Source organism: Girardinichthys multiradiatus, chromosome 15, assembly GCF_021462225.1.
Source record: "Girardinichthys multiradiatus isolate DD_20200921_A chromosome 15, DD_fGirMul_XY1, whole genome shotgun sequence".
Classification (NCBI taxonomy): domain Eukaryota; kingdom Metazoa; phylum Chordata; class Actinopteri; order Cyprinodontiformes; family Goodeidae; genus Girardinichthys; species Girardinichthys multiradiatus.
In genome coordinates this window covers 36679879-36694085 of record NC_061808.1, presented here as the reverse complement: position 1 = coordinate 36694085, position 14207 = coordinate 36679879, and the positions used below count along the sequence as shown (strand labels likewise).

Genomic DNA, 14207 nt, shown 5'->3' with positions numbered 1-14207 from the left:
ATAAATCTCCACTTTGGCCCGCGGTTACAGAATTATTCATTTTTAGTGATGTAAAATGGAGTTTATGTGTGGATGAAAGGCCAAAATGCATAAAAAGTTATTTGTTTTCCCAGATATCTGCCTATGTGGGGACAAGGCCTTAGTTTAACAAAGGAGATTTTATTTCAACCAGGCCCATATGAAAAAGTACAGATCTGTGCAACAATCTGCAGAAATATGGGATTCCCATCAAATTATAACCACAGCCCCTTTTTATAAACATGTCAGACAATACCTACGATTTTATTATCAGTCAGCTTAGGGCATCTAAACAGTGTTTGACACTTTTCACCGTCTTTCATCCACAGAGGGAAGTGGGCATCTGTTGTCACTGAAGGCAAATGTATGCATCACCATCAGATTGACAAGTAGCATATGGTAAAGCCTACTTATATTACTCGGGCAACTCTGAGCATTTATATGGGTACAGGTGTTCCAGTGGCCATAAATTGATTAATGGCAAATTCAAACAGAAATTACTGAAAATAATTAAACATAGTTTTGTGACAAAAGCAAAGAGGAATATACAAATGATTCCACAATCAGTTATCATCAGTTATAACTGATGATGGCAAAAATTCTCTGACACCCAAAGTAGGGAGACATTATCAGAGATCGTGTGAATGAACTGAAACATATGGTAGAATAAAATGGTAGAGCTTTTATGGCATCTTTCACATTATTAACTATTTTGAGCATCTTCTGTATAAAGTATAGATGTAAAGTAACTTCACCAACCAGCTGTCAGTCACAGGTGGTAGGTAGCACTGGGGCCCCGCAGGATATTGTTCTGTCACCATTTGTTTTCACCATTTACACAGTGGACTTCAACTACAACAAGGACAAATGTCATCTCCAGAAGTTCTCTGATGACTCAGTCATCATGTACTTTGTGGACTGGTGTGAGCGCAACCACCTGTGCATGAACACCAGTAAGACAAAGGAGATGGTGATAGACTTCAGGAGAAGGACACCACCTCACTCACCAGTAAATATCCAGCAGGAGGACATTTAGTCAGTGGACAGATTACAATACCTGAGTGTTCACCTCAACAATAAACTGGATTGGTCCGATAACACCAACACCCAGTAAAAGAAGGGCCAGAGTTGCCTCCATCTTCTGAAGAGACTGAGGTCCTTCGTACTGTTGGCCAATACTTTTTATGGACCCTCTGCCATCCTCTGTGCTGTCATCTGCTGGGCCCCAGGCAGCACAAAGCAGGACAGGAAGAGACTGGACAAGCTGTGATGGGTGAGAGGAGGATGTTAGCCAGCTCACATCCATCATAGACATAACCTCTCATCCATTGCACCGGACTGTGGAGGAGCTGAGCAGCTCCTTCAGTGGCCAACTGAGACACCCTCAGTGCATGAAGAAGCGCTACTGCAGGTCCCTTATCCCCGCCGCTGTCCGACTGTTCAATTTGACTTTTTAATGAATCATGTAGTAACCTCGGTATTTAGTACAATCACCTCCACTATTTGCTGTACATAAGTTATTTTATGTTTTTATTTAATGTTATTCTATTACTACTTGTTTTTGCACATTTAGCTTGTTCTACTTTGATTGCACATTTCCTAACTATCTGCACCCTACACGTGTGTTACTAAGAGCTGCTTTAACAAAATAATTGCTCGATTGTGAGATCAATAAAGTCTATCCTATCTTATCCAAACAGAAGTAGACCAATCACTGGCAATGTCCAGGCTAACTGAGTTGATATCCAGTTCGGCTCTATTTCAATCTCATATTGAAGCATAAACTTAGAGTTCAAATCAAAGTTAAGTGAGTAAGGTGCTGTTCACATCTGGCTTTAACATGCATGATGAGTGTTCAGACCACTCCCTGATACCTTTGTGTGTTGTCAGGATCTGGGTTGTGTTTGTATTTTGTGCTTGCTACATGTGTTCAGTGTTTTCAGACGGTGCTGGAGTTCTCAGGTGTTCTGGGTGACAGGTGCGACTTATTCTACTGATTGCTTTGATGAGTACTTGAGCAGGAGGCTGCCAGCACTTCGATGCCTGAGTGTTTTGCCCTCAGTGGTAACAAGCTCAAGCCAAACACTAAGTCTATGTTTTGTTCTTTGACCTCGTGTAACTTTGTTTATGCTCCTTCGCAGGTCCAATTTACAACATAAGAAAATAAAAATATACAGTTGTTTAAAATAGCGTACCCGGATTCAAAGAAATGTGCAAATGCATAGGATAATTTCAAAAATGTACAACATGTGCATGCATATTTTTGCATTAAAAAAACAAGCAATATACAAGGAATGGCAAAACTGCAAATAAAAGCAGGGATGTAAACATTAATTGACTTTGTTGGGAGCAGTGGTTTGTGCACCTTTGTGCACATAGGAGGCAGCAGTCTGTCGCTGAAGGAGCTCTACAGTTCTGTGATAGCTTCATGTATGGGATGGGAGACATTGTCCAGCAGTGATGTTATTTTTATTGTTCTAGTGAACACCCAGGTATTTATCAGAGTCCACTATCTCAACATCAGTTCCCTGGATGTTTACCAGTGTGGTGGGTCTGTGCCTGTGGAAATTAGCTTTTCGCACGTTGATCAGGAGGTGGTTTCACTGGGACCAGTCCACAATGTCCTGTGTCCACTGTCTGTACTCTGCGTCGTCCTCACCTGTGATGAGGCCGACCATAGCAGAGTCATCAGAGAACATTTATAGATAGCATCCTGGGGAGATGATGGGGAAGTCTGCAGTGTAGAGATTTAACAGGAACAGTGCGGTGTCCCATACTGCACACCAGCCTGTCATAGACACAGCCCTGTGTCCTCATATACTGCAGGCAGCCAGTTAGGTAGTCCAGTATCCACTGAGACAGGTGGTGGTCCACTCTATACAGCTCTAGCTTGTCCCTCAGAAGTCCAGGCTGGATGTTATTAAAAGCACTGGAGATATCAAAGAACTTGATCCTCACAGTGCTTGCAGGCTTCTCCAGGTGGATTGGACCTCAATGTAGGGAGTAGATGATGGCATCATCCACGTCGATGGCTGGCTGGTAGGTGAACTGCAGCAGGGGGCAAAATTGTTGAGGACCAACCTCTGGATTGTCTTGAATTACTAGCTGAAATACCTCTCAGTGAAAGCAAATTCTCTGGTTGGTTGGTGAATTTGTCTCTACAGTGTAGTTTTTCTTTATCACTTTTGGAGCATACTGAACCTGCTGCTATTACGGCATTATGAAATGACTTAAGCAAAGCAAATTATCTCTATATGTGGAATGTTCAGTCACATTTACATGTATGTAAACTCGTAAAATTGTACAAATAGTTCATCAGTTATTATGTTAATGTTTTATTGGTTAAAATCTCTGTTTATTGAGTTTTATAAATTCCGATATTATTTATTCTCAGTTTTCCTAATATTGCATGTGTTAAGTTACACAGGTGAGTCCGTAAAGAGTTTGTAGTCTAAACAACTCAGTGACATTGATCTCTTAATATAATTAAAGTATTAGAGCACATCTGAAATGATACAGAAACATCATGTCCTGTTATTTGCTCACCCTACATCTTACCCTAGGATGTGGCTGCATGTGTATTTCCATGTAAATCAGGTAACTGCTAAATGTCAGGGTATGGTTTCAAAGGGAAGACTGTCTTTAACATAACCCTGGCTATTACCAAACCACCAATAGAGCTGGCAGGTCCTGCAAAGATGTGAACTTTTATAAATGAAGCTGTCATCACAACCAAAGGAGACACTGAGTATATTGAGTGCTTGATATTGGTGTGGAAAGAATGACACCTTAGACGTTTTGGATGAGTCAGCCTCTTGACTATTATAAAATAATTGAGCTACATTCCACTTTAAATGTGATAGTGAAAATAGTCACGGGTCACTAAGATCTGGAGGTGTTCTGCTTTTCAATGTGTGACATGTTGGAGCCGCTACCAAAATGAGTTTGATGTTGACCCTCTGATGTTCCAACCTCTCTTCCACCAAAGGAGGTAGTCACAGCGTCAACATAGTCAACACATATAAAGATCATAAGATGTGTCTACAGACCTCCTTTGTTCCACAATGCTAGTTGCATGTTGTCATTTCAATATTCTTAATTTGTTGTAGAAGTTGACACTGGCTACTGGAAGCCTTTTATTTACATAAATCTCATAAGCTGTTTCATTATCTAAAAATCTGTTTTGAAGAAGGAATACTGTCCTTCCGACTGAGTAATCATAACCACACATTAAAAGCATAGGATATACTGTGTGATTCTCAGAATTAAGATTTAATTTCCATTTGATTACTTACATTTAACCAAGGATTACATTTTTGAAAAATCGTGCTATGGTCCGTTTCCTAATGATGTATTCAAGTAAAAACACAAAACCTAACATAGAGGCTAATACAGTTTTTTTCAACAAGAAAAGGGAATGCCACTCATTTTCTACGGGTGAGAGGTGGGGGAAACCCTGGACAGGTCGCCAGTCCTTCGCAGGGCAACATAGAGACACACATTCATACCTTAGGGCAATTATGAGATGGCAATTAACCGAACAGTGATGGTTTTGGACTGTGAGTGGAAACTCACATTTAAAGTTCCATATGTAACTATTCTGCTTAATAGAGACTGATTTACATTTCAATTATTAAACATTCATTAAAAGAGATAATTGGACCCATATTAGGATATTCAGACAAGACTTCGTCTGAGCATAACTTGGAACTTGTAAGCGTCAGAACATTAATGATCAAGATCAAGTCAGTTTGCCCTCTGCGTGGGATAAAAGGTTGTTCTGGTCAGTCTAATCATATTTCAGGTCATTGTGCAGCAGAAATTTGGTCTGTTCTTTTCACTACAATATCAAAAACAAATCAAGTAACTAGGTTCACTACAACAAGGTTCCAAGAATCATTTATAAATTATTGGACTTATTTAGAACATCCTCAAAATGTACTCTCTGTATGAATTAATATAGTAACTAAATGCAACAGTGAAGCAGCTTGTTTTAAGAAATGATGCTTGTTCTTGCAACAGTATGTCAGTGTGACAGTGTTTCACCAGCTGGTTGCATTGTTATAATACCAGAGGCAGATTCCTTTTTGGACAGCAGAACAACTTCTACCTTCCTCCAGGACTTACCTGGAGTCCAGAGTGAAACTCTGAACTACAACTCATAAAACATGTCTTTGTTAGTGTGAGTGAAGGCCCTGGGTTTCAGATGTTAAGTTGCTCTTTCTCTGATTTCAGAATCAGAATCAAAATCAGCTTTATTGTCAAGCTTGTACATACAACAAACAAGGAATTTGACTCCGGTACACTTTCCTTTATGCAGCAGATTCAATACAAGTCTTTCTATAAGTGCTTTTAACAACAAATCCACAACAACTCCATTATTTGCCATTGTGTAGATTCAAGTAAAAGGGATGTGTAAAACTTTTACAACCAGAAAGATGTGTTAAGTGTTTGAAAACATTCAACAAAGAAATCCATCTGTATGGGCATAGGGCCAGCTTTCACATTCCAAGCCAAGAGCAAAAGTCTTGGTGGATTAAATTAACTCTCCGGGGCTCCATTATAGGAGATGTAGGTGTGAGTGTTTATAAATTGTGGTCCAGCCTTTTGCTGCCTTTGCTGCTTCAGTTTGGGGCAGTTTCACCATCTGGCAGATGTGCCAACTTTATTCTTGGAATTTGCCTTTTTAGCTAGGAACCATGTGAAAATCTGGAGGATGGCTAGAATTACTTAAAAAAATACCTGGATTGAACATATTTAAAAAAGATGTTTTAGCAAAACCTCTTAAAATGAACAATCAAACATTGCTTATTGTCTTTGTGTTAGATTTTTCTTTGTAAAATGGCTGCTCAATGTGCCGCACACGTACTGGAGGACACCTGGAGGTGACAAAGATGAGCTACATGGGTTCATAAAAATCAATAAAAATAAAAAAAGCAAACATGACTGACGCACAAGGAACATCAGTTTTGTTTCTTCAACAAGGAACTGGTATTGATGTGTGGCAGCAGCATGGAGGAGTCAAAGAGACAGATAGCTGACCACTGAATTTATGAAGATAACTCAGTGTCCCAGAGGAAATTTGTCTTCATTTTGTCTTGGCTTTTCCTCCTTGAAAAAATGGAAAGGAAAAATACAGCACCTTTCAGAGGTATCCATATCCCCTTTTCACATTTTGTCACGTTTCTATCACAAACCTTCAATTCACACTTCTGATCAAAATCTGAAGACCAGGGAATACATTGAAAATATTTGCAGATGTAAGTAAAGTTTTAAAAATGCATAAAAAAACAGAAGCAAGAGACCTGACATACAGAGTAGGCAAATAACTAAAAACTGCATTTAAGCTCCAAAAGGCTCTTTATCAGCTGATCAAGACTTTAAAACCAGCTTTAAAAAGTCAAAAACTGCACAATAATCTGGCTTTTATGTTATTTTCTGTCTGTCAGGGATTGAGATGGTGGATTTTCTGCTGGCAAAGAAATTCACATGGCAGCATTTTTGAGATGCTGCCATGTGAACAATTGCTTCTTGTAGCACACCATTGCTACTGAGGTTGAACAGAAAATGATAGTCATGCCATCCTGCATGTTTTCCTGATCTGAATCCCAATGAAAATGTTGCACTCCACAAAGTTGGCCTTCATGGAAAATTGGCAAGAAAAAGCAATTGTTGAAGAAGCCATGAAAAGTCCCATCACAAGATATATAGCCAACACAGCAAACGCATGACGATGGTAAGACCAAAACTAAACCTTCTGGCCTGCATGCAAAACACTATGTGTTGTGAAAAACCAACACAGCACATCACCCTAAACACACCATGCCCAAATTAAAACATTGTTAAAAAAAAAAAACATGGTATTATGTTGTGGGATTGTTTTTATTCAGATGAGACAGGGGAGCTGGTCAAGGGTTGAATTAAGTGAAACACAAGGCAAAACTGGATAGAGGCTCCATGTATCATTTATTTTTCACTTTGTGATTATGTACTATTTTATGTTGGACTATCACATTAAATTCCCCCAAAATGTATTCAAGTCTGTGGTTGGTTACAGTTCATCTGTAAGGGTCTGTGCATCACAAACAAATAGGAGGCAGATGTAGGTAATGGGCAACAGCGATAGCTTGCATCAGTTTGTGCAGAAAGTGTTGAGCTTACTTAATTTAAAAAACATGATTATATTTTAATCTTCTCATGCCATTAAAATGTTCTAGTCTAAATTTGGAAGTGAAGAGGGTGAGGCATTGTCTCTGTTCATTATTACTCATGGAAAAAGGTGAACGATCATCTGACATCACTGTGGAGAGCTGGCCAGCACAGCCAAACAATGGGCATCACCAAGAAACCTCTACACCAATTCATCAACCTCTCTGCAACTTTTCCTGACAGTTTTATCAGCAAACATGCACTGTAAAATGCTGTTTAACAAAGACTAGCTCAAACAGGACCACCGTGCCTGAAGATGTTGTGCCTGTGCTTCTGGCTCATCGAAGGAAAAAAGCCTTGGCTCCATCTCAGGACTCTTAAGGGGATTTGACCATACCAGAATTCTAATCTGACTTTGACTGCATTCCAGAAAACTGCACCGTTAATAGCCTTTCTCTCTATTGAATAATACTTTGAATCTGTAATGAGGTGCATACACAGGAGTGTAGTTTAATGTTCCTCTGAGGCAGCTTCATTTCCTGCACCACGGTGAACTGGTGAGAAAGCTGGGTTATTTTTTCCTATTAGTTGGAAACAACGTTCACCTTCTAGACAGTAATGCATCTTTGCCTCGGCACAGAGCATAATAATCCAGCAAACTGAGCATTTCAGCCCACCCTTCCTAACTTCTGCTTCTACATAAAAGAAGAAAGGGATGAAGAGAAATACACTTCTAAACAAGTTGCAGTGGTTTCACAAAAAATGTGCAAAAATGTCTGAAGAAATGTCCTCACATGACTATTGTGCAATCAATAAAATATTTTCCTGAATCTCTCAAGATATGAATAAATTCATGGAAAGGAAGAAAATACTTTTTGCACTGTGGAATATATGACAACATTTTTCATCTTGCAATTCACATACAACTTAATGGCATTTTTCACAGAAGACAGATTGAAAAAGTACAGAAACCTGTCAATTTACCTGCCAGGGCTTAGAGCTAACCCCAGTGCTTGAGTAGTTTATAGAGCATTTTAAATGTGATCAGAGTACTACGGTACTCTGTACGCTGTATATTTTTTTATTCTTTTGATTTTCTTACAACAAACCTTGTTGCTTTGGTAATGCCTGACTTTTCATAAAGTGCCAACATTTTTCTATGCAAGGTTACTAGAAGCTTTAAAATGGACATATACCAAATCCACTTTTTTAGCCCTTACATTTATTTTGTTTTGCACTTGGAGTATGTAGGAATGCGGGAAAGTTGAAATTAGTCTCTACACGTGCTGCGTAGATATCTTTATATTCTGTTTGGTTCATATTTTTCAATCCGTTCAGTTTTCTCTTTTCCTTATCAAGTCTTTTTTAACTATTACATCACAGTATTTGCTGCAGAACAGCTAATTAATGTCATGGACTTCTGACTGATCAATTTTGCATATTCAGCATTTTTATTTCTTGCTGAGATTTTGTAGTCAGATCTCGAGTATGCCAAAGCTGCAAGTGAATAAGTCCAAATACTTGGTTGTTTGGTGTTTTAACCCACATTCATTGCACCTTCCCCCAACATCAGAACCTCTTTGAAGTGAAAATGATGCTAATTAGTGTATTTGCTTAGTATGGATGCAGAGAGTTTAAATACAGTAATAACACACCGTTGCAATGCATTCATTTGTTCTGCAGGTTCTGTCATTCTACTCTCGCTCTGGGTCAGACTCTGGCTCAAACATGTAAGGCTGGATGGACAGGTCTTCCGTTGTAGACATCTTTTAATCAATTTGGGGAAAAAAAAGTTTCTGCACCGCTCAATAATTATATCGCTATTAATAAACTACAAAAATGTCAGAACAGGGTGGAGTGGAAAGCTCTGCGACCTGGAGGGGAGGGGTGTGAAGGGCCACAATAACATTACAGAAATGGCAACAAAACGAGTTGCTCTCAGACACACCTCAGAGCAGGGGTACAACGGAGCCTGTGGAGCTACAATAAAGAGGAGTTCAGACCAAAGCATTGCAGTTCCACTTTATATAGACCACAACTGAATGATTTAACTGTGAACAGGAAGGATTTAAAAGGCTGATATGTCCCCTTTAAGCTACTTAAGTAACTACATATTTGATGTGCTGGTTTTATGTTGTAATCCTAGAAAGTCAACTTTGATGCTTCACATTTCTATTCCTAAATTTAAACACAAAGTAAGCACACACAAAAAAAAAATGACTTTCCTTTAACCTAGATGATAAGTTTATGTTGTTATCACAGAAGATGGGTAGTTATAACTTTATATTGTGACCCAGTTTGTTTGGTCAGAAAGAAGACTAGAAGCAGTCTAATCAATGCTCAGTTTGAACAATACAATGACCCAATCAGACATCACTAAAATTCTTCCGAGGGATGACATAAGATATACTTAGATGGTAAAATTATGCTACATAGTAGTATTTTTTAAATTTTTTTTGGCACTAGTGGCCCTTTTTGTAAGTTGACCAACAGGAAATGGGGTGGAGGAAGAGGAGAAGACATCTAGTGAAGGGCAATGGGCCTGGACTCGAACCCGTGACGGTTGCGTCGAGGACTGCAACCTCCATATATGGGTCGCGCACGTTACACTTGCGCCAAGCCCCGCCCTGCCACTGCATATTAATGTTAACAGTCATTGGGTTGTGTTAATGATGGTCCGCACTAAGGAATGCATGGCTTCACTTAGTCTTCTATCTGCCAGGCAGCTCAAACATATTAGTGCTAGCTATGTTCAACATTTAAAGTTTCATTTAATAATCAGTTATAAAGTCAATACAGCAAGGCAATGTTTTATGTAGTTATATTATATACATATTGCAAAAAAAGTATTCCCTTGTCTGCCTTTGCACACATTTAAAGTTGTTTTAAATCCCATTTTTAATCCATAGTGTTTAATATGATATTGGAATTATAATATGGAATTTCGTGCAGGGTGAGGTCAGACACGGATTTTGGATGAGAAGAGTCACAGTCTCTGCTTTAATCCACCTCATGATGTGTCCCTGTTTTATATAGTATGCATGTATTGTGATAGCAGGTGCAGAATTCAACGTGTTCTACTGCGCCAAGATAGGGAACTGTTATTTATTACTGAACTCTTCTTTATTATAGAGAGCTTAGGAATAAGGCTGATTCTAATTCTGTTATCAGTGACATCACTTTCTCATTTTATACTGCAATACTTACTGATGTGAAAATTAAATTGTCCTGACGTGTTCTGACACTTCAGCATTTAGAGATCAGTGAATTTTGACAAGTGCGGACGGAGTGTCTGCTTATTGGTGATCTTGAAACAAACGGCTGTTAGAACCGGTTCTTTGAAGTGAGCACAGTAGGTTAAGTCAAGCAAAAAAAACTTTAAGAGCCATTTGGAGTTCCCATACTGCATACCATAGTAGGAGCGTAATGTGTGGTGTATGTGATGTCTTAAAGCTGCAATGCTCATAGCACATCCAAAACCTTCTGACAATCTGACTTAGCTGGAAAACAAATTGTCTATGCAACAGTATCAGATGTGTCATTAAGGTGATGCAGAAACATTCATCATTTAAAGCTGAACATGTTTCTATGCCACTGAGAATTAAATATTCTTATTATGTTAGTCAGTTGTGTTTTAATTTAAAAAAGGCTATTCAGTTGATTTTAAGTTTAAATAATTTAAGTTTCACTTGCACAGCAACAATTAACATATACAATTGTCATTGCCATTCATATAGAGAAATCCAAGTGTTCTTTGAACAGAAGGTTACAACAATGGGACAAAAAAAGCAGCAGGAAATCTCCTGCAGAACCAGACTCAGGGAGACTGACCATCTGCCCACACTGGATGGGGTGCAGCTAGAGTGAAAAGCATGGCCACAGAGAGATAGAAAACAAACAAGAACCACTTGATACTGGGCTAGCCGATTGTGCCAGCAGTCGCAGACAAAAACATGCTTTTCTGTAAAAATGTACAGGCAATAAGAAAATGAAATCTAGGAGAGAAATCAACAAACCAGAATCAGCATGAGAAGAGACAAGCAACTGTCATTATGGACATAAGGCTTGAGTGGTAAAAGTACACATACTCTGTTTCAGGTCGGAATTGGTTTTCTGAATCCTTGCACTGAACTGCTGTGGGGCTGTGTTGCAACCCCCTTTGCCTGAGTCTGTCCACATGCCAGGCGTGACTGTCAGGGCCACCTGTTGAAATAGTGGGTGGCTAATTCTAGTAGTGACTTCAGACTGCCTCTCCATTACAGCCCATCTGACAGACCACCAGCATCATTCACCCCTTCCCAGCCTATCTGTCTTGCATGCCCCCAGCCGGCGTGTTGTTATGGCAGTCCCCCTTGATTGATGGACTATGTCTACTCAGGGTTAATTTACTCTCCTGAATAATGCATGGAATAAAGCCACCATTCCATTCTGCAGCTCACCATGGGGTGGGATTTCTGCATTTCTGCGGAATTGTTTCTTCTATTTTTACCACTCGTGCTCTCACAGATAACACAGAAGGAAAAAATTTGTTAGGGATAAATGTAATTGACTATTTATTAGGACACTGGTGAACATGGTAAATTTATATCAAAAGGGTGTAATGGTTAACAGTATGATAAAAACAGTTGATTGGAGCAAAGATATAAAATGTGAATCAGACGTACCAGCTGTCATTCTTGCTAATCATGTGGGCAGACATATTTTACTGGTGTTTTAAGCAACACCAACATATAAATTTACTCACTTATGTTGATAAACACAATGCAAATTAGTCAATTAAAATTAAATATAAATCTCAGTCTTAAATGCGTTCAGAATTCTGTGAAAAATATACAGTACATTGTCAGTTACAAGATGAGCATTAAATAAAATGTCATCTCTGACCCATGGGGGGAATAGGGTTAAGGGAAATTTAAGTGTTTATTTGCACTTATTAACTGCAAATATGATGTCACAAAGGAAAAACTAATAAATTAATAAAAAATAGGTTCTCTTGTTCCATCAGGTCATAATAGAATGATAGTTTGGAACTACAAATGATAACCAAACCCAAAAAATTTTGAAGCTACATGAATTTGGGGTGTTTAACTCAAGTGTGTCCGTGTGGTTGGTTTTCTCTGTTTATGGAGTCTTAGGTCTCCACTGGAAGGCAAGGTTCGACCAGGGTTACTGGATCCCTGGAGGGTGGACTTGAGCAGGTGTACTCTGGCACATCTGTTCATTATCAAGTCATCAGCTGGAGTATATGAGGAGTTGTCTGTCAGTACTTCAATACTTGACGGTTCAACCTATGTGGTAAACCTGAGTCCTCTGAGTTCCTAGTGACTCTCTCTGTGGTTTTTCCATTGCTAAAGATTTATTTTTGTTTTCCTTTATTCAAGGTATCCCTTAAACTGCAGCCAAGTTCCTCCTCTGTGGGCTTCTAGCTCTCAAGCCACAAACCATCAACTATAAACAATAACCTTCTGATCTCCATTCCAAGGCTGAAAACCTCAAGCCTCCTCATTGTCCTCATACTCAGTGCAACCTGTCTGCCCTCCGACACTCCCATCTCCACCTCCGCTTATAGCTACACCATCGGCTTTCATCTCTACCATCTGCAACGCCCCACACAGACCTCTCCCCCCAGGTTCCACTCATTCCTCCTGGCGTTCATCCTCTGCATTAACGAGTAAGCCTCCTCCATTCCTTCATCATTATTTCCCTACAATATTTCCTCTGCTCACCTAATCCTCTTCTCCTCAGTGACTGCTGTCCCTGACCAAGATCTTCTTCACATTCATTAACATTGACTTTAAATAAAGCTTTTAAGACTTTCTGGTCTCCTGATAGTATTCATCCATGTGGGTCGGGCATTTAAACAAAACCATAACACCAATATATTAAATTTTTAATTTCTTTAAACACCCATTGAAAGGTAATATATTTCATAATAAATATATATAATATAAATGCTGGCTGAAATTTAATAGCTTTATTTTTTGCCTGCACCTGTACTGACCGCAGCCTACACTAAAGGGAAACCTGCTACAATACAGCTCCTCAGTCCTTGACTTTGTCAAAACAAAGTCATATTTACCAGCACTTAACTTATCAAAGTATCAGCACCATCTATGATTCACATCTTCTTCGATCCTAGGTAATGTGATTACTGTGCCCTTGTGGTAGCAACTGTAAGACTTTTCTAAACTTCAAAAATGTGTGCCCATCCCAACTTGAAACAGACCTGCTCTTGGAGCAGTGGTATGTAGAGAGACCTGTTTGGAGAATTAAAGCTTCAGTCCCAAAGGCCAATGGAGCAGTAATAGCAATTAATCATTCCTTCTAGAAATTGACCAAAGCAAACCAGTGACCCTCTTGTCCCAGACATCTAGCCTCTGAATATCAATCTTATTTTAGGTTGTCAGTCTTTTTTATATTTGTCTTCTTCTGTTATCTCATTTTCTCACATATGCATTAAGACAGATGTACATCCTCCATGAGTCTGGCACTGTCAGTGGTACGTACTTGTTAAAAAATTTTCACTTACCACTTATCTTGTGTTACGGCTGGTGGCCGTATGGGTTTGTTTTGTTTTGTAACCTTGTCAACAGACTGGCCGTCCAGTGTCGCTGCAAAGCTCCGTTTTCTTCGTTGCTCTTGGTAGCACTGTTTCTGTTGGGCTCGGACCTCTTCTTCTCTCCTCCTGCTGAACATCCTCTGGTTACTATCTTCTTTGCTGGATACTCTCTTATTTGTCGTTCCTATTGGACTCGGATCTTCCTGGGCGCTCTGCACTCCTCCTGCTAGACGTCTCTGGGAGCTCATGTTGGACTGTTGATTTCCTGTTTCCGCCAATGCGCCGCCAATCACCGAAGAGATCACCCTATACAGGTCCTTCTCAAAATATTAGCATATTGTGATAAAGTTCATTATTTTCCATAATGTCATGATGAAAATTTAACATTCATATATTTTAGATTCATTGCACACTAACTGAAATATTTCAGGTCTTTTATTGTCTTAATACGGATGATTTTGGCATACAGCTCATGAAAACC

At 39.2% G+C, this 14207-nt stretch overlaps 1 long non-coding RNA gene across 1 annotated transcript in view; it reads right to left on the bottom strand.

The window, feature by feature from the left end:
* The window catches only part of LOC124882314, a 98812-nt gene extending 84844 nt beyond the window's left edge, over window positions 1-13968 (bottom strand). Inside the window, exon 1 of the long non-coding RNA XR_007041858.1 lies at window positions 13697-13968. This is a non-coding gene — a long non-coding RNA (uncharacterized LOC124882314). The remainder of the gene's footprint in view (window positions 1-13696) is intronic.
* Window positions 13969-14207: the final 239 nt, after the last annotated feature.